Here is a 26,424-nt window from a genome sequence, read left to right as displayed (position 1 = left end):
CAGAGTTTAATGTTTTACTCAACTTTCCAAAACTGTAATCATTTCCTTAAAAGTTTGTAGCATTTGAAAGCAAGTATTCACAATATTCACTCAAAGAGCTTTTGAATAGTAAAAGGCTAATAGAAGACTATTTACAACATTATTTTATAAAAAATAAACAAACTTGCATAAAGAATATTTACACGTAAGAATGGGTTACCTCCTTAAGAAAATAATTTCTTTAATATAAGCCCATTCACAGGAAGAGAATCTCTATTTCTTGATAAATCTTGCAGTACGAACATTGATGAGCCTATCTTTTCAATGATTTGAAATGGTCCAAGCCACATATTTTGAAATTTGGTATGTTTACCTTTGTCTTCATGTGCTTTGTCCCATTTTAACACGAGATCACCCATTTGCAATGTTTTTGAATCGGTAGAACTTGCAGCAAAAGAATATTTAATAACTTGTTGATGTTTAGCATGAGTGATTTTGGCCTTCTCTCTTTCCTCCTCCAATTTAAGGATTTGATCAAATCTTAATTGAATAGAGGAAGAAGGATTTTCTTCAATAAATTGTACTAGGGCTAGAGATGGGAGTGCTAAGTTTGAAGGTATTGTAGCTTCCTTCCCATACACTAGGTTAAAAGGAGAAGTACCTATTGAGGCCTTCTGAGTTATGCGATCTACCCATAATGCAAATATTAAAGTTTTATGCCAATTCTTTTGATTTTGACCAAAAGTTATTTTAATAATCTTAATGAGATTCTTATTAGTTGATTCTACCAAACCATTACCTTGAGGATAGTAATTTGCAGAATATTTTAATTTAAAGCCTCTCTTAAGAGAAAATTCAACTATACTACTTCCAGAAAAATAAGATGCATTATCAAAAATAAGGGAATTAGGTACACCAAACCTTGTAATGATGAATTGATCAATGAATTCCATGATTGCATTAGAGTTGGCTACCTTTAATGGAATTGGTTCTACCCACTTTGTGAAGTAGTCTGTGGCTGTGAGGATGTATTTGTGTTTCTTGGAAGAATGTGGAACAATCTCTCCCATGATATCAAGCCCCCACTATTCAAATGGTTGCTCAATGTTTACTAGTTGTAAAGGAAAGGATAGTTTCCTTTGTCTCCCACTAGAAATTTGGAATATCTTGCATTTCCTAACATAATCATGGACATCTTTAAACAAAGTGGGCCAATAATATCCATCATGTATGATTTTGTGAGCTGTAGTATCTCCTCCAAAATATCCACCTGCTAGATCATCATGTAATTCCTGCAAAACCTTTTGTGCTTCTATTTTTTCCAGGCATCTTAATAAAATTGAATCATAATTTCTTCTGAATAACACATCATCAATGATTTCGAAGTGTTTTTCTTTTAATCTTAAGGCACGTTTGTTTTTGTAACTAAAATTAGGGGGAGCATATCCATTTTCAAGTAAAAGATCATATCAGCGTACTGAGATTCAGAATTTATGATACTTATCTCGTTCACTTGAAAAGTCTTATCTGAATATTCATGTTCTGGAATATTAGAAGCTCCTGCTAATAACCTGTAAAAACCTTGCCCTCTCACAATTTTCGCTAATTTAATATCAATATCATAATCCTGTAAAGCTATTACCCAATTAGCTCTCTTTTCTCCTACTTCCCTTTGCACTAACAATTGTCTCACTATAGATAATGGGACTATTACTTTTGTGTGTGTTTTTAAGAGAAATGGTCTAAAGTGTTTGATAGTTTTAAACACAACAAAAGCTTGTTTTTCTACTTCCGAATAGTTGAGTTCAGCACCCTTCAAATTGGAACTAAAGAAAGATATAGGTGCTTCTATTTGTTGATCATTGATTTGTGTTAAAACAACAACATAAGATGTTTCAGTGGCCAAAGTATACAAAATAAAATGATTAGAAAATTTGCGAGTATTCAATGCAGGAGCATTAATAATTGCCTGTTTGATTGAGTCAAAGGCTTCTTTTTCGTTATGTCCCCATTTGAAAACGGATTTTTTCTTAATCATAGTTTGTAAAGGTAAGACTATATGAGAAAAATCAGGAACAAATATTTTTACAAAACTTATCTGTCCTAAAAATTATTGCATTGATTTCTTGTTATGTGTCAAAGGAATATCAAAAATCTTTTTTATCCTATTAGGATCAATATATATGCCATCTTTGGATACAATAAACCCTATAAGTTTGCCTTCATTTAGGCCAAAGAATGATTTCTTGGGATTCAGAGAAATCACATACCTTTTACATCGTTCAAAGATCTGTTTTAAATCATGGAGATTATTGGCCTTTTTCTTGGAAAAAACAGTTATGTCATCTAAGTAGACAACAACTGACATATTGATCAAACCTTTGAAGGCTATATCCATGGCTCGTTGGAAAGTAGCTCCAGCATTTATTAAACCAAAAGGCATTTTCTGATAAGCATATGTTCCCCATTTAGTCCTAAATGTAGTTTTTAGTCTATCATCTCGATGCACTAGTATTTGATTATAACATGAAAAACCATCAAGAAAAGACATTAACTCTGAACCAGCTACTAATTGAAGTATCTTCTCCATTGTTGGTAATGGGAAATTATCTTTTTGACATGCCTTATTGAGATTTCTAAAATCAATGCAAATCCTAATATCACCATTCTTTTTCCTTACAGGTACCAAGTTTGAAACCCATTTAGAATGTCTTACTGGGAAAATTATTTTAGCTTTCAGAAGTTTATTCAACTCCACTTTGATTTGGCTTTCCAAATTTGGGTGATTTTTCCTTAACTTTTGTTGTACAGGTTTCTCATCAGAAATCATTGGAATTGTGTGTTGAATGATAAAAGTATCATAAGTTCTCAAATCTTCATAATTCCAAGTGAAAACATTTTTGTATTTGTTCAATAATCGGATGAAAGCAAATCTTTCTTTTGATGTGAGTTTAAGTCCTAGATTGAAATTTTGTGGTTTGTCCTCAGTGCCAAGGTTTACTAATTCAAACTTTAAAGTAGAACTTTGAAGTTTTGCATTAGTGACCTTTTTGAACTCTATCTTTGATGTCATAGATATCTTCTAGCTTAACCACAGACTTAGGAATATAATTCTCATTTGGTCTTTGTTTTAACTGAAGATCATGATCACTTTCATCAATAATCTAATCATCATAAGAATTGTCAGAAGTCAAGAAATTTAAAATGTCTTCATGATGATTAAATACTTGCCAATTGGTGACATTGTCTAAGACAGATGGCCGAAAAATTAATTCAATTGAAAACCTATTTGGACTATAATCCTCGGATGGGAGTAGTTTAGAAGCAACATTAGCCAATAAATCAGTGGCTGCATTCTGAGATCTGGGAATATGAGAAATATTAAATGCTAGAAAGTGAGTTATGAGATCTTGAACAAGGGATTGATAATGTTTGAGATGACCTAAGAGACAATGAACAGTGTTCCTTACTTATTTGATGACAATTTCATAATCACCAAATACTTTCAGATATTGAATATTCAGGCATATTTCTTTATAGAGACCTTGGATCAATGCCTTATATTCTGCAGTGTTATTGGTACACTCAAATTCTAGCCTGCATGATAGCATAGTCTTTTCCCCTTCTGGACTAACTAAAATACACCATGCTCCTGCACCGCCATTGGATTTTGATCCATCAAAATATAAAGAGCAAAATAAAGGCTTATCTACAGATTTATTTACAAGTTCATCAAAAATACTAACACATCTTGAGGTATCGTATGAGAGAAGTTTTAAATTTGTGATGTGATATTATTAATAGGAAAATGCGATTGTTGAGAATTAAAATTTCCAAGAATGACTCAGTTGAGTAATTTCCAAGAATGTTGTTATTGAAAGCTACAGGTTGGTTTTCTTGTTCAAACTCCGTTACTGTATGAGTCATGTGTTTTTACCAATCTATTTCGATTTGATTTGGTTTCCCTTTATAAGGAAGCCACATGTGAGACCAATTAGTGGAAATGTAACCATGGAGTTTCTCAGACCAATCCCTGCTTACAGTTAAACCATAAAACTCAGGGATGTCAACAATCAATATATCAATTCTTTGAACTACTGTGGGATCAGCCAATAGCCTAATGGTAACTGAGTTTAATCTCTCCTAAAACTTGCACTTTAGTCTGATCTAATCAAACAATATGAACCGCAGATTTCTGGGGCTTAATGTTTAAATTAGGGCAAACTGAGTCTAGCATTATATTTGATGAAGCCCCTAAATCTATCGGGCAATTATGCAAATTTCTGTTATAAATCTCATAAGTCAAGAGAAAAGAAGGAGTATGAGAATTAGACCTATCTTTGATAAAAAAATCATCAGTAGCATCTACTTTATCCAATGGTGGTTTACTTGATCTTTTGGCCACTTTGGATAATACACTGGTTGGAAGAGGAGAAGAAGGTACTACATTTAACTCTTTAAGTAACAATTTCTATTGGTTTTTTAGCTTGCTAATTTCGTGTAAAGAAATATTTGCTCGAGTCTTATTCATGTCCTCTACAATGTTGCAATCCACAGAGTCAGAGACTACTAATGATTTAGATGATGAGGGTGGATTGGAGGATGATGGTTGATTTTGGGTAGGCATCACTGGAGTTTTCCTCATGGGAGCTTTGTCTTTAGGAACAAAGATTGAATTTTTCTTCTTTGGATTTGTTTGAACAGGCTCTGCTACATTTTTACTTCTGGTATTTACTGGGAGATCTTCTTGTTCACTTTGATTGTTAGATTTGGGCAAGATAAAGTCCCACATCCCATGACATTCAATTGTTTCCCCTTCTTCCATTTCATCCGATTATAAAATTGTGTCTTCATCTTCATCATAATCTTGATCTGATTCTGCATTAGACAAAGCATTAGGTGGTTTTGGTTTAGTTGATTGATTTCTTCTAAAGTTTCTGAATGATTTTTTATTAGAAGTTTCACCCACCTGCTTTTTTATTTCCACCATTTCATTAGACATAGTTTTTAGAACCTTTTGTAAACCTTCCATGTCATATGGGTCTTTAACTACTTTCTTTTTTGAACCATCTATGAAAGTAACCTTTTTTTATTTTCTTTCTTCAAGAGAATTTTTCTTTTCCAAAGCAATGATACATTTTTGAACAACGATCACTTCATATTTTGTGCTAATATGGGTTTGACAGCTCTATCAAAGAAAATGGCTATGTTTGAAGGTAAAGCAGAGATATACCATTCGCTTCAGACTTCTTCACTAGGCTTGGATGTTGCAGGAATTTTATTCAGCAGATTATTGAATCAGGAGTTGAAGTCTTTGATGGGTTCCTTTGATTTAGAGTTCAGATTGGAGAGGTCATTAATCAAAGTCACTGTGGACCTATCATCCCCAAACTTAGTTAAAAATTTCTCCTGAAAAGCATCCCAGCTATTGATAGATCCTGGTGGTAATGAAAAATGCCATGATCCAACTGCCCTTTGTAGAGTGTATGGACAATTCCTAACAACATCATCTTCTTTTGTTACCCCATTCAAGTTTATGGACAACATAAAGTTGTTTATATGTTCTTCTGCTAATATGCCAATGTCTGGATTAAATTTTGGTAGCCATTTTTCAGGATGAGCTGGTAATTGACTCAACGGTGTAGGCATAGTGACAACTCCTGGATTAGTCCATGGCCTTGGTTGAGGTTGATTATGTGCCATTGTTGAACTAACAACAGAGGAGGGTGAATATGCAGTTGAAATTGATTGGGTAGAAGATGCTGGAGTACCTATACCCTTATGGATTATGATCTTGAGTTGGGGAGTGGATGGATGAATTTGCAATGGTTTATATGGAATGGATGGTGATGAAGAAAGAGTCTCACTCTCAGACTCTAAAGGTGTCTTCCTAGCTCTTTTTCTACTTGGCAGAGGAAATTCAGTGGGTGGAATACAAAGATTTTCACTCTGGGATCTTATAAGAGGCTGGGATGGAATATATTGCGAAGTCACACTGCCTTGGGATAACTCAGACTATTCTTGGGATATTGAAAACCCTTGGATTTTATGAATCAAGGTCTGAAATTTAGGGGGTTCAAGAGAATAATTGTCAGGTGTGTTTAATTTTTCAGCAGTGGGTGTTGTATTTTGCCTTTCAAGTTCTCGTTTAAAAATAGGAGATTTAGAATGCGAAGGAGAAGTTGGAGGAGATGGTGAGGAGGTTTTACTCTTAGAATGGCCTATGGATATGGATTTACTTGCCATTCACCGTTCATGCCCTCCTTCCAGCACCAAAAATGTTGATGCCTCTAAAATCCTAGCACCAACATTGGGCCTGCTGATCGATATTTTGTTTCTCTAGAGCTAGTTGTTGTTTTAGTTGTTCATTCTAGCGTTTTTGTTATGCTAGCTGTTACTCAAGCTGACTAATCTTCTGTTGTTCTTCTGCCATTTTCTCTTCAAGTTGAGTGATCCTTAGATCCTTTTCCTTGATTAGTTGGCTAACTTCAGAAGCCCTGTCCATTGTAGTGGCTGTATAGGCACCTGCATACTGAAACAACTTTGTTAAATCCTCAGAAGTGTTGACCTCTCAGTCTTTCCATACCACATTCATTAGTTCAGCTTGAGGATTTGAGAGTGTTCGCTTGTCAATTTTCCTCCTTTTTCTTTTCCTTTTGACCACAACCATATGCTTTGGGCTATAAAATACATCCAGGGGTGGTATTTCCTCTACCTTCAATATAATTTCTTCAGAAGGATTTTTTGGAATTATTTCAATGTACTGCTGAGTGTTCACCGTGCTGACTGCCCCTTCAATTGTAGTAGTCATAACAATAGGCTCCTGTGTTGCGGTCGATTCTAGTGTAATGATGTTTTGGGAGTCATTCTGGTTCTTGATCATTTGATCGAACTGCTCCCATTCCTTGAGTAAGCTGGAATCAATATTTACATTAGTATCTAGGGGCTCCCTGGTTTTTTCATTTGTCAACTCCTTTTTGGGACTCTTCTCTTTTACAGGAGTCTTCTCGTTTTCAGGAGTCTTCTCCTTTTTAGGACTCTTCTCAGTGGTTTGTTTTTCACTATGGCCTTCTTGCTGCACCATAGGTGTAGTGGCTAATAAATCTAGAGGCAGTGTTTGTAACCTTTGTCCCTGAACTACATAAACTTATCTCTCCCCCCTGCTCCTAATTTGATATTGCTAGATGTTTTACCCATGAGAATACTTCAGCTGAAGTGAACAAGTCATCATATTCATCTGTCTCATGTTCAAATTTGGCAAGCTTCACCTGACTAGTGAAGTTGTAAGCCACTGCTCTTGGATCATAATGTCTCTTTGGAATGACTGCTAACTTGAGAATTTTTATCTTCTCTGTTTCTTTCTCTGCATATTTGAAATAATGCAGTGTGTAGGTACCACAGGGGAGGGGAAATGCAGGCCAAATTTGTTTCTTGGACTCTTTGAGATTCCTTGACATTCCTGTTTCTATTATCTAGTAATCTATTTCTCTAGCCAACAACTTATTAGGAATATACAAGGGGAGAACATGTGGATCTGTGGTGCTGCCAAAAAGTCTGACATAGATGAACATTTATTCACTGAACCAACTATCGATTGATGTTAGGTCAATGCTGGCCTCATCGGATAACTGAGGAGCAGGTTTGTTGAATATAGCTTGATGGACGGGTAAAATAAAACCATGACAAATTCTATATATATGATCTTTATAATGAGCCTTCCACAAATACTTATGATAAATGTGAATATGAGTTGGGTCTTGAGGAGTCCATTTCCAACCTAGGATGTGGTAGTTAGAATTGAAACATATGGTATCCATGATATAGGCACTCATATAGAATGGGGGTATTATACAGGTAGTTGCAAACCTATTTCTTCTATAATCAAGGATTTGGTTGGCCATTTTATCTGATAAATTTTTTGCCCAATCCATGATATAAGAGTGGATTGCTGCTTCCATTAAAGGCACCATTTCCATAGTAAACCTAGTTGAATCAGAGGCTTGAAAGAATGTACATAACATAGCGCTAGCATAGCAATAAGGAGATGCTAAGGATTCTACGAAGTACATACTAGAAGATTCATGCTTATACTTGTTCGAGAAATGTCTCCATTGCCTGATAGGGTTTGAATATATATCATTCTCCTTGGCGAAGGCTTCTAAAAATGATTTATTGTAATGTTTTTTGGGGTCTGGAAATTGATACATCTTCTTGATATCTTCTGCCTTGAATGTCCCAAACATCCTTCATCGGATTTATAGAAGGCCTTGTCAGTTATGTTGATACTTTCTATAACCCATCTGACCAGGTCATTTTATGGTACCACTTTCACTCGGGCTGCTATTCTATGGAGGAAGGAGCTGGCTAAATCGTATAGAGTATTTTCTAATTTATCAGTTGAACCAGTCGTTGCTCCTTCTCCTTCAACTTCACTTGCATCCTCAGCTTCGAGTAAATTATATATACCCTCCCATGAAGTCTTTCTAAGGCCTGCACAGGTAGTATCAGCTATCAGTACCAACTTTGCTAGTTTATCTTTCGCTACGACAGGGACCTTTGCTTTCCGAGCTCTCTTAGACATTTTTTCTGAACTGATGATTTCAGATTTGCTCTGCAAAACTAAACAGAAGGACATAACAGTGGAAAAACTTTGTTCAAAGTTAACACGTAGTGCAAAGATTAACAAAATTCAAGCACAGTATATCTTACAGATCTATGATATATTACACCATGGTTGAAAACCTTGAAAGATTCAACCATAACTGCTTCTTAATGATATCCCCATAACTTCCGACGTGAAACTTTAAAGCCATGATGATATGTCACATCGCCAATTTATAATGGTCGTTTTTAAAATGGTATCATGACTTCCCAATCAACGATTAGCGATAATCTTATATCGCAGATTGGGAATTACAAGTGTTGTGATTAAATGGTTTCATTGCATGGTTGAGATTGCGATCAGTGGTGAGCTGGCATGAGGAGGCGGCATGCTTTAAACTTAATAAGTCTTTTTAAATTTTCTTTATAATTGATTTATAACTTTAAGCTACGCATGTTCGTGATATTTCATGTTTTTCCTTTTATCAAAAGCATGCCTCTAGATAATAAAACCACATCGGAATATTTCAAAGGAACTTTTTGGGATTTGTCTTATGATTTTAGCGATGCGCGATTGCGATCGATGTATCGCATCAGATGCTTTCAATGGAAGACTTGAAGTGATTTTTTTATGAGAAGCGATATGCAATTTCCCGATAGAGTTATCGCATTGGTGGATTTCAATGGAATGCTTTTAAGTTCATTTTTGAAATAAAGGATGTGCGCGATGCGATACATTCTTTTTATAATTGCTTTCATTTGATAAAGTTTTATGATAATGTTTTACTGTAATTGAAATCAGATTGGGCCTTATCAAAAGGACTTTCATGGGTTTGATAGATTTCCAATCGCGATTTTGATTTAACCTATTCTAAAAGCAAATTTTATATGAGCTATTATAAAATTTATTTTCAAATGTTTTATTGATTTTATTTATACTCTAAAGGGTACCCATTTGTTATTAAAGTTTTTATGAAAAATTTTAAAATGGGGAGGGTTGTTGTATAGCACAATAGGTCGATGAGGGCACCATGCTGGCACTGGACCTCCACAAACTTTCACTTTCCGGTGGGCTTTTAGGTAAGAGGGGAAGGGTTTCTAGCTAACTCTATGCTTCATCTTTATAATTTCCTTTTTCCTGTTCCGAGCGGCATCTGTTGATCGCAGCTATGTCGTAGGTATATTCTACGAGTGATATTTTAATGCTCCAACCAAGATGCTAGCACGAGGGCGGACTTTGAAGTTTTCAGGTTTGCACAGAGAAACCCTCAACTCATCTTTTATCTATCATGAAAGAGGTTTAATTTAATTCATGGTGATGGTAGGTCGGCAGCCCTCCACATCTGGAATGACTCGTTCTCAGGTAAACAATTTTTAAATGTTTTTAGTCTTATCTCATATTATGCATATATACATTATACGAGCTCCAAGGTTTACTCTTTGGGTTGGTCTTTGCAGCTAACCCTCTATTTAGTGTTTCCCTTGAAGCGTAGCGGGGGAAGGCATACTAATGGCATAATCTTCTCCTGGGTTTCCAGGTTGGTTTGATATGCACCTTTTGATGGCAATGAACAAGAAATTCTTACTTTTTTGGTCTATGGTTAGGGTAATTTAGGGGTTTGATGGTTGAATGTTTGAGAGGGTTGTTGACCTCTAGCTCAGCCCAACCCTCGATATATAACAATTTCTATTTCCTTTTAAAGGGTTAACATGAGTCTCAACTTGATTATTTATATCTATATTCATATATGGTTACACAGTTCGGGTGTGTGGTAGTTTCCTTCTATAAATTTATTTTTTTACGATACCGAAGGATCTCAGAATTTCATACTATGCTTGGCATACGATTCCTCAGTTTTATTTTTTGACATATATGGTTTCAAATGTTTTTCTTTATACTCCTTTGTATGCTCTATTGTTGCGTTCATTGGATTTCGGCCCTTCCTTTTGGAGTTTGACTGAGATCCAAAGCAGATTGTAACCATTCCATCTAGAATACACACACACACACACATATATTCAGTTGTTGTTGATATTTAAATGGAAAAGTTTTACAATTGAAATAGAATATTGTTCTTCGCATTGTATGGATTCTGATAATTTTTAGATCTAGCCACAGATTTTCATCCATTTCATACTTTATAAATTCAAGGTTCGATACTCAGATAGTCGTGTTCCTGAATGTTATGAAACTTAGTTATAATTCTATAGTTTCAGATTATGATGAAAGAAGTTTATTCTATGGTTTTAACATTTCTCTTCTCTTATATAAATTGAAATATTAATATTCTATTTATCCTGTGCTCATACGAATGAGTAGATGCAGTTTTTAGTTCTAGAATAAAATAACAGAGTCACTACCTTTCCGTCATCTAACTCAGAGATTATTTCAATGCATGGCTTGAACTACGATAATATAATCCTAATGAAAGAGAAATATACCTATTAGTTTTCAATTTTAGAAATAACAGAACATTCTTAAAGATTTAGTGTAACAATATTCCCTGTTTCTGAGTGAAATAATATGTTCCTATTGATTAGAGAATAAGCACATACATAATCACATATCTGTTTGTAATTGGTTAACACTATGTAAATGATTTTTCCGTTTCCTGGAAGGTCTCACTACCCATCCATGGACCTAGAAATTACGTCCAGCGTCCCCCACTGAGCACTTCCTTCTCTTGACAGTCACTAGACCTACACACTCTGGTATCTTGGGCTTCAGGACGATTGTCTAGCCTCAAGTCAGACACTGGTTTAACTATTTTCCATAGTATTGTTTCCCACTATTTCTTCTTGCCCAGCTCCAAGAAAATGTCAAACAGTGCTCCCTGCTTCTTATCCCCTCCTTTTTTGGGAAGAAAGAAGGAAATTGTTTCTAACTATCCAAGGAGTTATGTAACTATTTCCATTTAGTTTTCTTAATCAAAACTGTTTAAATTCTTTAAAGAAAATATGATAATGTTCTGGCTTTTCCAGCCTTAATTCTTTAACAACTATGTTAATCAAAATTAAAATTTTCTAAAGTTCTGTGTAAAACTTGGTAGAAACAAAAGTAAATATTCGTGCAACAGAGGGTGTTACATATCTCACCCCTTATGAGGAACACCATCTCTGGTGTTCTTTTAAGAAAATAATGTCAGATAGTCTTTCTACATGATCTTCTCTTCCTCCCAAGTGGCCTCTTTCGGGCCAAAGTCCTTCCATTGCACTTTAACCTGGGCGATGGCTCGCTTCTGTAAGGTGGTTTCTCTTTGATCAAGAATAAGAAGAGGCTCTTCCAGAAACTCTCCCTCGGGTTCGACCTGCATAATTTACAATTGGCTGTTAGAATTTTACCAAAACAACAATTTAATGTCACATATTCATTTTTTTATTACGTGTATATTTTCCCAGTTAATTATATGTTGAGGGTTGTATACATATTTTTTTAGCAAAGAGACATGGAAAACATTGTGTACCCGGATGTGGCCGAGGATTGCTAATTTCTATGCCACTAGTCCAATTCGTTCTAGTATTTGGAATGGCCCACAATACCAGGGTGATAGTTTGGCGCAACCCCTCCACTATAAAGTGCTTTTTTGGGGTTTAGATTTTAAGTATACATGATCCCTTAACTGAAATTCTTTATGAGTCAATTCTTTTATCAGCGTAAACCTTTTGCCTATCTTGAGCGGCTTTTAAGTTCTAGTGAACGTTTTTCACCATGGCCTCCATTTTAGCTAACATATCAGGACTGAATGCTAACTTATTAAATGGGTTATTCGAATCCATGGGTACTCAACACTTTCTTTTGTACAACACCTAAAAAAGGATCATGCCCAAAGATTCAGGATGCCCATTGTTATAAGCGAACTCCACCAAATGGAGGTAGTCTTCCCACTTGTTCGATTGTTAACGGACATCCTTAGCATGTATTCTGAGACTTGATTCACTCATTCTGTCTGACCATCTATTTGCGGATGGTAGGAAATACTGAATTGAATTTGAGTACCTAACCCAACAAAGAGGGTTTTCCAAAATGCGGGTGTAAATTTTACTATAACAGCCCTGGTGAAAATTACATCTAAAAATATATAAATACCACGGTTGATGGGACATGTATTCCAAGTTGAATGGTGGGAAAGACATCCTAGGGGGTGTTCATTTGGTTGTTTATGGCTAAGGAAATTGGAAAAGGCTACGTCTAAGGCACTAAAGAGGCAAAAAGTTATTTTGGAACATTTATTTATGACAATAATGGAAAATGGGAGAAAAAGGAGGTGAAAGGTCACAGGTTGCATGTGAGGAGGAAATTGAAGGAAAATGATGGAAAATGAAGAAAATAGAATCCTCATTAATAAAAAGGCTTCTGAGGATCAGTGGGCAAGATTAGTCAGTGAAGGCTTGATCATTTTAGTTTTGGAGCTCTCTCATTATTCTCTCTGTCTCTCACACTCTTGGAAAATTAGAGTCTTCTTAGAGCACTCTTGGAGGGTGTGGCATACTTGGATTCTTGGAGAAAGAAGGAAAAGGAAGAGCAGGAAAGCGCAAGAAGGAATTGGCATTAGCAGGTACATCAGATTTTCTTGTAGGTACCAAGTTGCATGTATGATTTCTTCACTAGTTTTGGCATGGATGGAACATGCACATGGTTTCTTGGTTATGATCTGTCATTGGCATGGAGGATGGCTGGGATTGATAGTGGATTGCCTAGCATTGCCATTTCCTAGAGAGCCATAGTGATTGTGGGTTTACTTTCATTGCTTTGTTCTGGTTGGTTCTCATGTTTCCATAGCTTGGGTTGAGTTACTAGTCCTGGAAGCCCTTGGTGGGTTGAGTTACTAGTCCTGGAAGACTTGGTTAGACAAACGCTCTGGAAGACCTGTATAAGTTGTGGGTTGAGTTACTAGTTCTGGAAGCCTTGGTTGGAAAAATGCTCTGGAAGCCCTTGAAGGCTTGGATGGAGATCAATCTGATGATGGTTTTGGTGATGTTCAAACATGAGGTGGAAGCACTATTTGATGGGTTGAGTTGGATGGCCTCTGGAAGCCCTGGATGAGTTTTCATTGATGTGTTCTATGAGATCCCAAATTTATGCTTGGAATATGGCACAGTGGTGAATAGATGAAGAGATATTTGGCTTAACCATTCCAAATATGGTAGTCCCATCTTCGGTTGGTTCATTGCATTCATTAATGAGAAATCATTCCCTTGATTTTCATTTGTAAAGGTACTGATGTATTTATGGATTTCATGGCTAATATGTTTATTGTATTTCTGTTCCTATTATGTTGGTTATATTTGCATTTCATTATAGCAGCTATCAATGGCTCTCAGCATGTTTTTAATTTTATATGAATGGATAATGTGTTTATGAGTTAATGGAGGATAATGCAGCAAATGGAATGAGGGAACGATGGTTCATAGTGATTCTTAGCTAAGTATGATATCCCTACACTTAATTATGCTATTTACACATGTAGGTTACATGTTGATGATATTTTTAACAAAATGCTTGTCTAGGCTAGTAGGGGTCTGGTTATGATTTTGTTCATATTATATCTTTTGTATCCTTGTTACCTTGTATCCTTACCAATTCTAAATTATCATTCCATTTTTGGCAGTTTCTCGGGCTCTCGGCCAACAAAGGTGGCTCAAATCCTGGAATGCTAGCATTAGTGTTGAGACTAACTCGCCTGGGTAGTGTCTTGAACGCATTATAAGGCACCTAGGCAGTGTTCGGGGATCATTAGTCCTGAAACTAACTCACCTGGGAAGTGTCTAGGGCGCGTTACCTTACCCTTAAGTCTCTCAAACAATGGTAGGACCCAAGGACAAGCAGTCTGAGTGGATGACTTCTCTTCTGAAGGTTATGTGGCTGATGTTGGATGACTGTGTGTGATGCTCCGTAGATTCCATTTCCTCCAAGTTACCACGGAGGTTGAATCTTATCATAGTGGACTCTCGTCACATGTTTAACCCAGCTGGACGGTTGCTTAGGTAGATGTGGGAGGAGGGTGTTAGGTTTACATATTTTTTGGAAATTACTACCGAAGGTATTCCATGTAATCGAAAGATTTCCCTCATGAATATATCTGCAATTTCTACAATCATGTAGGTGGATTTTATAGGTATAAAATGGGTTGTTTTGCTTAGCTTGTCCACTACCACCATAATTGAGTCATGCTACTTCTTAGTGTGGGGTACTCCTGTAATAAAGTCTAGAGTGATTGTCTCCCATTTCCACTCAAGAATGGGTAATGGTTGTAATAGACCAGTGGGATGATGATGCTCTGCCTTCACCAATTGACACTCTAAACACTTTGATAAGTATTCTACAACATCCTTCCTTAAACCTGGCCAGAAATAACTTTTCTTGATAGCTGTCAAGAGTTTCTGGTATCCTGGGTGAGCAGCATAAGGCTTCCTGTGAAATTCATCCAGTAAAAATTATTTGACATAATTTTGGTTGGGAATATAAATCCTGTCTCTGAATGTTAACAATTTGTCTGATCTTATATCATAGTTAGATTTTTTTCCCTTCTTCCAGTCCTCTGCTGCTTGTTTCGAAAGAAATGTGTATTCAAGCTCCTTGAGGGATGCCTCCTTGATGATTTCAGGAAGGTTAAATTCTATTTGACTAAATTGTATTTCATATATGCAATGATTTTCCTGCTTAATGCGTCTACCACTAGATTTTGTTTTCCTTTTAGGTGCTTCATTTCGAATTCAAATTCACTTAGGAATGCGGTCTGTCTAGCCTGCTGAGCATTTAAACTATACTGATTAAAGAAATTTGTTAAACTAATATGATCGATTAACAACAGAAATTTCTTTCCTAAGAGGTAGTGCCGCCATATTTTAAGTGCGTGAACTACTACGGTTAACTCCAGATCGTAAGCAAAATATCGTTGCCCATAGTCTTTCAATTTGCGTGACTCATAAGCTATGACTTTTCCTTCTTGAGTTAATACACCACCAACCCCCTTTTAACTTGTATTTGTGCAAACAATAGATGATTTTTCTAGATCTACTACCTTTAGTACTAGTGTCGTGGTGAGTAATTTCTTTAACTACTCAAAACTTTCCTGCCAATCTACTGTCCAGTGAAAGGCACACCCTTCTTTTTGTAGTGAGGTCATAAGAAAAACTATCTTTGAAGAACCTTTAATGAATCGGTGGTAATAACCTACCAAGCCCAAAAGGGATCTAATGTCAACAACATTTTTCGGGGCTGTCCATTCCATTATAGTTTTTATCTTTTCAAGATCTACCACTATGACCTCAGCTGATATAACATTGCCTAAGTACTGAATCTTGTCTTTGTAAAAATCACACTTGATATACTTAGCGTACAGCTGATTGTCTCGCAAAATATGCAAGAATATTCTTAAATGCTTTTCATGCTCTTCCTGATTTTTTGAATAAATCAATATATCATCAATAAAAATCAGTACAAAATAACCTAGAAAAGGCAGAAGTATGCAATGCATTAGGCTCATGAAAGTGGTTGGGGCATTGATAATGCCAAAAGGCACCACTACAAACTTGTAATGACCATAATGAGTTCGGAAAGTGGTTTTGCAAATGTCTTCATCCTTTATTCGGATTTAGTTGTAACCAAAACTTAGATCAATCTTAGAGAACATGCTAGCCCCTTGCACTTGATCAAATAAATGATCAATACGAGGTAAAGGGTACCTATTTTTGACAGTAAGTTTATTTAGCTGATGATAGTCGATGCATAGTCTTAAAGTCCCTTTCTTCTTTCGAACAAACAGCACAGGGGCTCCCCAAGGCGAAACACTAGGGAAAATATACCCTTTGTCTAGAAGTTCCTCAAGATGCATTTTGATTTATGTTAACTCTGGAATACTCATGCAGTAGAGATATTTTGAAACCGAAGCTGCTCCAGGTATTAGTTCAATCGTAAAATCAATATCACGCCTAGGTGGCAATCCAGGGATGGATTCAAGAAACACATCCACAAAATCCTGAATTATAGGAATACTTTCTAATGAATTCATTTTGTTTTTGTCATTAGAGTATCCCTCTTGGACAACGTAAATCTGGCATCCTTTTCTAATGAATTTTCCTAGCTGGTTAGCAGTGACAGGGCATAATTTCATGATGTTCTTAATTCCTTAAATTTCCTATCTTTGTCCCAAATCTGTAAGGTAGCTTACAGATTTCCCCTTACAATCTACCAGGGACCATCACCTTTCCAATCGATCCATCCCTATTAGAACATCATATGAGCCTAAGGGCAGTATATTTATATCAACATGTATGGATTGTTCTGAAACTTTTATTGGGAATTTTTTTTGTTTTCGCAGATACCTTTCTCTTAACTCTGATGGCTAGCTGAACTAACCAATATTTATTAAATTTTCTGCTTGGCAGCTGACATTTCTATACCACTTTGGGGCTAATATAACTTAGGCTAGCACCCACATCAAATAAAATAGAAATAGGTTGATGAACAATCATACCTTTTCACTTGATCATGGCGGGCTTGTACTCTACTTGATGATCATCCAAAGCGACATTAATTCTGGGCATACTTCTTTCTACATCTCTAGCTATAAAGGCTTCATGCATATTGGAAAGTTGTTCCATTCGAGCTTTGTCGGGGTAGTTCTTATAATAATGAGATTCCCTACATCCCCAGCATTGCAAAGGTTGTTTTGGTGATTGTTTCAGTTGTAGGTGTACTAATTCCTTCTATTCATTTACTTTTGGTGTATGCTAGGAACTTGGGCGGATTCCTAGTAAACATTCCAAGGGTTCTTTACTGATTACTATGACCATTTACTACTTTCTACTGTATGTTTGGGGGTAGATTCCTCATTCTTCTGCCTAAAGCTCCTTTGGGTGCTTCACTTTTCTGCTTAATTTGCTGGTAATAGGTACGGGCCTTTCGCACCGCATCATTAATCATTCTAGGATAGTCAAATTCTAACTTTTCCTTCATAAAATTGGGCAAACTGCTAATAAACCACTGAATTTTGGCTTTTTCCTCCTGCATGTATGGGACATATCGTAACAAGGAGGTGAATCGCTTTACATATTCATCCATGGTCAAGGTCCCCAACCTTAGCTCATGGAACTCCTTTGCTTTTTCATCATAGTAATGCTCAGTCAAATATTTGTCCTTAAAATGTTTCTGGAATTCTTGCCATGTCACTTGTTCTTCATCAATCTTTCTTACTATTTTAATTTCTTCCCACCAGAGAGTGGCCTTTCCTCTTAATTGGTAAACTGCCAATCATGCTTTAAGTTTGTTAGTATATTCATAAATCTGGAAATATTTACCCATGTCAATCAGCCATGCTTCAACTACCCCTTCAGATTCTCCTTTGAAAAGTGACGGTTTTATTTTCCTAAATTCACTCTCTAATTCCATCTTCTGTATTTTTGTCTTCCTCTCATTGTAAACATTATCCGAACGCCCCTATTCATCCTCCCTATGTCCCCCTGCTAATTTTGAATTTTCTCACCATGATGGGCTGTGGACATTCTCTCTCTATCCTCCGTACGAGGTCTAGTCCTCGCTAATTTTGTCGGTCGGACAGACTCTTAAGAATATTTTCTTTCTCCTGCCTCAAGCGTTCATTGTTTGTCCTTAAATTCATCATTTATGTACATAGCTATTGTACAGTTTCAAGTAGGTTAGCATTAGCTTGCTGGGATTCCTCCCCCAGCTTTATCCATGTATCTGGATTGGCCACAATGATAGGCACTTCTGGCTGATTTGATAATCTGGGGCTCCTCTGCATTTCTGTTCGTTGGTGTTGACTTCTGTCTCTGTGTTCACATTTACCAAACTCAGTTGTTTATTGCATAGGTATAAGTATTCTAAAACTTAATTAAATGTGTAATATTTATCCCAAAAGTCTCAGTGTGCGAGCCTGGGCTCTGATACCATTTGTAACACATATCAATCTATTAATATCTATATATATATTACAATTATTACATAATATTTAACTATATCCTTATCATAATCTTTAGATTAAACTAACTATAAGGCCTATACATGATTTGGAAATCTCGATTAGTTAGAAAGGTTATAATGTTGGGTTTCATATCTGTTCAGCAGTCTACGTGTCTTGGTGGTGCTACCCCATTTGACACCTCCTCGTGGAATGTGGTAGCCATATTGACTGTAACTTAATTTCAAATTTTATGATCGCCATCCCGGCTACTAGAGGGTTCTGTATTCATTGATAGGTCTTTCCACTACCCGATCCAGGGTTGATGGATCGACGGTTCTAGACACTGCATGTTAACCCTAAAATTTCCCTCAGCTATCACTTGTTCATTTTTCTCTTGTTTGCAGTGCTATTCAGTTACCATTTCTACAACTTGGTTTAGATGGGTAACACCATGCTAAGGCTACTTGGTGAATATGCTCGAGCCGACAGGGGCACCATGCTGGCACTAGACCTCCACGAACTATCACTTTCTGGTGGGCTTTCAGGTAAGAGGGGAAGAGTTTCTAGCTAACTTTGTGCTTCATCTTTCTAATTTCCTTTTTCTTATTTCAAGCGGCATCTGTTGAGAAAAGGTATATTCTACGAGTGATATTTCACCCCTCCAGCTAAGCTACCAGCACGAGGGCAGCCTTCAAAGTTTTCAGGTTTGCACAGAGAAACCCTTAGCTCATCCTTTGTCTTTCAAGAAAGAGGTTTAATTTAATTCACGATGATGGTAGGTATGCAACCCTTTGCATCTGGAACGACTCGCTCTCAGGTAAACAATTTTTAAATTTTTTTAGTCTTATTTCAGATTATGCATATATACATTATACAAGCTCCAAGGTTTACACTTCGGGTTGGTCTTTGAAGGTAACCCTCTATTCAATGTTTTCCGTCAAGTGTAGTTGTGGAAGGCGTACTAACGACATACTCTTCTCCTGGGTTTTCAGGGTGGTTTGATATGCACCTTCCGACGACAATGAACAAGAAATTATTACTTTTGTTGTCTATGGTTAGGGTAATTTAGGGTTTTTGATATTTGAATGTTTGAGAGGGTTACTCACCTCCAGCTCAGCCCAACCCTTGATGTATAACAATTTCTATTTCCTTTTAAATGGTTAACATGAGGCTCAGCTTGGCTATTTACATCTATAGTCATATAAGGTTACATAGTTCAGCTGTGTGGTAGTTTCCTTTTGTAAATTTTTTGTTAAGATACCGAAGGATCTCAGAATTTCATACTGTGCTTGCCATCCGATTTCTCTGTTTTCTTTTTTGACATAAGGTTTCAAAGACTTCTATTTATACTCGTGTATACTATGCTGTTGTGGTCGTTGGATTTCAGCCCTTTCTTTCGGAGGTTGGTCGAGATCCGAAGTGGATCGTAACCATTCCGTCCAGATATATATATATATATATATATATATATATATATATATATATATATATATATATATATATATATATATTTAGTTCTTGTTGACATTTAAATGGAAAAGTTTGACAATTGAAATAGAATATTGTTCTTCGCATTGTATGGATTGTAATAATGTATAGATGTAGCCACAGGTTTTCATCCATTTAATACTTTATAAATTCATGGTTCGATACTAAGATAGTCGTGTTCCTGAATGTTATGAGACTTAGTTATAATGCTATAGTTTCAAATTATGATGAAAGAATTTTATTCCAGGATTTTAAGATTGCTCTTCTCTTATATAACTTGAAACATTAATATTCTATTTATCATGTGCTCATATGAATGACTAGATGCAGTTTTTAGTTCTAGAACAAAATAATAGAGTAACTACTTTTCTCTCGTCTGACTTAGAGATTGTTTTAATGCATGGATTTAACCAGGATAATATAATCCTAATGAAAGAGAAATATACCTATTACTTTTCCATTTTAAATATAGCAGAACATTCTTAAAGATTTAGCATAACAATATTCCCTATTTCTGAGTGAAATAATACATTACTATTAATTAGAGAATAAGCACAAACATGATCACTTATCACTGATCTATTAAAAAATTCAACATACTAATTAATCTATGTTGATTAATAAGGAACACAAATAAAATGAATACATGACTAAATTAGTCGTTTATAATGATTATTAATGAAAATAAATGAAATGAATATAAACTAATAAATTAGTCGTTTATCTAATGAATATCAAACTACCAGAAAAATATAAATGACTACTGCAAATGATTAATTTTTCATTACAAATGACAACTAATCTACAATATCTTATAACACGACAAAAATTTAGTCATATTTCTTTTGTCATTAATTGGTTTCAAACGAAGACTAAAATTTGCATATATATGACTAGTAGTAGCTAATTTACAGTATCTTATAACCTGAACAACATCTTGGTCATATTTCTTTAGTCATTAATTGGTTTTCTCATATGATCATATAGTAATATATTTTGTTGTATATTTGGTCATTAATTGTGGCAATTAATGACTAAATCAATAACTAAATTAATGACCAAATTAATGACTAAATATACTGTTAGATGATAAAATTGAGACAATCACTTAATGACTAAGTTAAAAACGACTAAAAGTTGGTCATGTTATAAGATACTGTAAATTAGCTACTACTGGTCACCACCTGAAAAATAGTCATTTATATGCAAATTTTAGTCATTGTTTTAGTAACTAAAGAGCCATTTTGTACTAGTGACATGAATAGATGTTAAAACATTGCTTTCAAATAATTATTGATTGATTAATACTTATCTAATCATGTTACCAAAGTTTGTTGATGATATCAATGACAAGAACGGATGGTGATTTGTGCAAAAGACGATTATGTTGAACATTGTGACAGATAAGAAATAATGGTCCATGCTGATGAGTACAAGCTGCAGGATGGTCCACTGATGGTACAATCATGTCACAAGCATATAAAGAGTGGTCATTTGTGGGTTAATGGTTTCATGATCATTGTAATAGATTTTAGCTAGGTATGTTGTATTTTAATTGATATTTCATTGTAATATTTTATAACAATGGATAAAGGATGGACTCCCTTCTAAGCCATTGAGTGAGGGGTGAACACCCTCGCGATCATTTCATAATAAAATTAAATGTTTGCTGGTTTTCACCCTACGGGGTTTCCAGGGTATATTGGTGTTCAATGATGTGATTGATTATTGTGTCAGTTTGATGATGTTGATTCCTTATCTGATGTGATAATCATAATGTCAGGTATGTGATTAATTAATTTAGTTAATGGAATCATGAAATGGATGCAAGGTTCATAAGAAAAATTATGTTAATATACTACAATAGTGGTTGTTAAGGGTTATGAAACTTACTGTCTTCTTTTGAAAGTTACTTTATGTACTAATGAACATTTTATCTAATGGTTAATGAGGAATGTGGAATAGTGCTTTGGATAATTACTTGTGGGTAATTTGTGTAAAAAAATTCTAACTCCCTGCATTTTCATGTGAGGCTATCAGGGTATGTTACAAGTGGTATCAAAGCTAAAGGCTGTGCACTGATGCCTTTGGGAATTTTTAACACGAAAGGAAATCGAGGTATTGTACTAGTGAGCATCAACTCAGGTATGAGTCTAAAAACCTACATATTGATATATGCAGTAGACTACTTTTGACATGATACGTGTGATTCATGTTTATAACTGCAAGGAGTAGTAAGTAATAAAGTTTGTTGCAAAACTATGTTCATGACATTTGAATCCTAATGAGGATAAAATACAAGAAAACCTTTGTCACACTTATGAACAATCTTGAAAACTCACTAAGGAAAGTGACAATTAACTACCAACTTTTGCAAATATGGAAATATTAATGATACATTTAATGAACATGAAAGTTACAATGCACTACTTTTAATGAGTGAATGCATGAATGTAAATATGGGGAACATCCTTGAATAGGACAATATAGTGTTTTAAAAGGACATTGGAAGAACCCCCTTAGATATTGAAAATAAACAATGAATCAAGTAGTGAGACTTCATTGTAATAATTAATTGTTTATTAAGTTTTGTCATGGCTGCATTATGAAGGTTGGTAGTTGTGATTGGTTAGTGTTTCATGACTAACTAATAAAACTTATATTCATGAATTCAATTTAATCTAAGCTCATTACAATTCGTAAACAAGTTATTATTGTAGTTACTTCATGTATCGGTTTGTTAATGACAATACATTGTGGAAATTGGAAATGATTCAGAAAGTGAATACTTGTTAAATGATGCATATCTATGACTAATGTTTGCTAATGGGATTAAGTAGTGGAAGATTAATGGCCTTAAGAAAACCTATCAAGGTAAAATCACATTGCAACCATAAATGAGAAAGTATAATGTGATATGATATGCATGGTTGTGTTATTTGGAAAATCAGAATGCATACAACATGTATGTTAGTTATCTTTCCTATCAATCTAGATGTTGTGGACCCACGTTGAGGGTTAAGTGTAAATGCATGTTTATTTTGTTAATGATAATTTTCATATGGTTCATTATGTAATTTTTTGTTGGAAAGAGTGTTAAAGAGGTAAATTTAACATGCCAGATAGTAGTGAAAGGCCAGAAGGCCTTGGGTTGATGGAGGTTTTCTGCCTAGAGGGGTTGATGGAACTTGCCTGCCCAGATTTCCTCTCCCTAGAGATAAATGATCTTAGTAAGGGAAAAAATTTGGCCAAGATGGTGAAGAGGGTAAAAATCCTGAGGCGACTCTGTTGATTTCGAGGCTGTTGGAGGAGGCCCAAATTTCCTCCTAGAGGAGATGGTGTTAGAGGAATAGGCAGGACGCTGACAAGAGAAATCTTATATTGGAACCTATGTGGTCATTAGAATTCTTGAGCTGGTTGGCTAGTGGAATTCCATTCTAGACCTGGTATGGTCTTTGTCAAAGAACTGTATGGATGTAAAATAACTCGATCTGGTCATGGAAACTAGTTCCCATGGGTTGGAAGGAGCATTCCTTTGCCACTATGGTTCTCGTACGGGAACAAATTAATTAATTAGTTATGTATTGTGTTAAAAATAAATTTTAAATATATTGTGTAAAATATGTTATGCATATCTTAACACGAAATGAGCTCAGTTCTTAGTAAGGAGTTATTGGAATTTTAGTTCTTTTATTGTCTTACCAATCTTGTAAATGTCTTAGAAGGGGTTAAGAGAATTTTCACTTAGTGCAGTTATTAACTATTTTGTTGATTAGAGAGCTAGGTGATATTTGGGTACTTTTCGAAGTGGATGTCTTTAGCCATAGCTAAGATAGTGTACATGTGGTGCAATGATTTATCATTTTGATGATTAGACTGTTTTTTTTCTCTATGTACTTGTAAAAATACTGTGATTTAAATATCACTTGACATTGCATAATTGATTGATAATTAAAAGTATTTCATTTTATAAAAAATGTTATATAGTCCAAAGATTGTCTTACCATGACACCCCTTTTTCCTATGTTTCCTCTCTTTTCCTACATTTTCCACCTAACTAATGCCACGTCCACCAGGTTTTGATAAAAGTAAGTAATAATATGTCTTCTTCTTCATGTTTGATTATATGTTCATTGTTTTGTTAAAGAATGCAATTGGCTTGGTCTGTTTCTGCAACTAATCTAGATTTTTGTAGTTGTCTCCATTGTTTGCAAGGTTCAGAAGCTCCAGGTTAGTGACGAAGTATACAAATGGATAGAATATGGTCCCAGCATGGATCCCTTCCTATCCCCTTGAACCAGTTCATCAAGATGAGTGTACGATATCATGGTCAAACCCAAAACTCAACCACAGGATCGTCGCCAGAACGAAATCCAAGTTTCATCAAAACCTTATCGACTTGCTTTCGAAATAGCAAATCGAAGGTTGAGTGATATATTTAGTTAAAAAAAAGATATATAGGCTTAAATTACTCATGATTGTTATGCTAAAGACTTGCTACAAAGACTATGGCTGCACTATTATTCGGTGTGCGTCAGATGATGTAATTTTGAGATAGTTTGTTCAATTCCATTTATAAGCAATAGAACTAGTTTTGTGTGTGTATGCATTGCACTGATTGGAGATTATGGATTGGTTTGTGGAGGGCCCCTATGATAGTGGCAGGTATTTAACCAAATGCAATTCAATTTCTTTTCATTCCTTTGAATACCATGTTTTTTTGTGAGAAATGCAGTATGATGAGTTCACCAATGAATCATTGTATGCATGAATACTTTCAATTTATTTATACCTAGATTAGTTTGCTATTTGAATTTATTTCTACCTAGCACAACACGGTTCTTTCATTTTCTTTTATGTAGAATAGTTAATTGTGTTTGCTCCATAAGTATAGATGTTGCTTAGAATGTCTTTCTTGAATAAGATTGAGTAAGTAAAAGTGTGAGAGCCTTCTTCTTGAAAATCGAATTCAGATAGCACTTCTTCTTAGTTTGATAGAATATATTTCTCTTAGGGAATTAGAGCTGTATCCTAACGACTTGAGATAAAAATCCCAAAATAATTTAACACAAGTAGAAGTTAGAATCACTCTCATATCATCCATAAACTAATTCAATAGGGAATAAGTCTTAATGAATTAGCTGATAACTTTAGGGATCAAGACATTAATATAATAATTGACACCATCTCCATGTTAATATTAATTTTAGACCCTAACAGGAACATAATGACATAAGGAATAACTTCTAGCACATATAGCGTATATGTACTTCATCAGTCTACGCACCCTGGTTGACAATTTATGATTGACAATTTAAAGACATTAAATTGGCCAAACATTTTGGCGTTGTTTCCAGGGAAGTACAAAGAGAAGTAAAGAAAAAAAGAATCAAAACATGATATGCGTAGGGATAGAGACTCTAGAGGTAGATTTTTAGGGTGAGGAAGAAGTTTAATTCCCACAAATCCACTTACTTCACCTAGAATTTGAGAATCCACACCACCTACTCAAACCCAAATTCCTTTTAGAGGTCAACAAAGGCTTCCTGAAATCTCAAGATCAGAAATCCAATCCAGAACTTCACCCACTTCCTCTACTAAAGCTGTAATTGAAGGAAATCCTACATCCCCAACTAGAGGAGTAATCTTTCTATCCTCCATTGGTGAGCAAATTTTGGGAGAAGAATTAGAAGTTCCTAGTGAAGAAGAGGAATCAGAAACTTATTTTGAAAAACCATTGATAGAGGAACCAAAAAGATTTGAAGAACTCTATATTAGTTCCGAAGAATCTATCATGGCTGAGGAAGGGGAAGGAGAAGTACACAATGTCCATGGCGAAGAAGATAGGATTGGAGGAAGAGGAAGAGGAAGAGGTAGAGGTAGAGGAGGGGGTAGAGGCAGAGGACACCAAGATCCTTATGGATTCCCTATTCTTGATGAATATACAACCCTCACAATGAAAAATATATCACCCTTGATTCTTCCTAATTTCCATGGGAAAAGAAACGAAGATCCAAAGACATTTCTCTTCGAATTTGAAGTATTATGTAGATCATATGACTATATGCATGATGCTCAAAAGTTAAAATTATTCCCTGCCACATTAAAAGACTTGGCATTAAAATGGTTAATGAGTCTAGGAGTGCATTCTATAAAAACATAGGGACAAATGAAAGAGGCTTTCTTAGGCAAATATAGAGATTATCGTAAGCCTAATAACCTTAAAGATGAAGTCTTCAAAATAACACAAAAAGAAGATGAAAATCTTGAAGACTTGGTAGAAAGGTTTGTTTATAATGTTAAAAGAGAAAAAATGGATAATCTGCATGAAGAAACCTTAAAATCCCTCTTACTCAGAGCTATTAATGATGAATGGATCGATCTCCTTAACCTAACTGGGAAAGGAGATATTTCCCAACTACCATTTGAAGAT

This window comes from Pinus tabuliformis, chromosome Q (assembly GCF_031772625.1).
Source record: "Pinus tabuliformis cultivar Carrire ecotype Pingquan chromosome Q, CPIR1, whole genome shotgun sequence".
Classification (NCBI taxonomy): domain Eukaryota; kingdom Viridiplantae; phylum Streptophyta; class Pinopsida; order Pinales; family Pinaceae; genus Pinus; species Pinus tabuliformis.
This window is presented reverse-complemented; position numbering follows the sequence as displayed.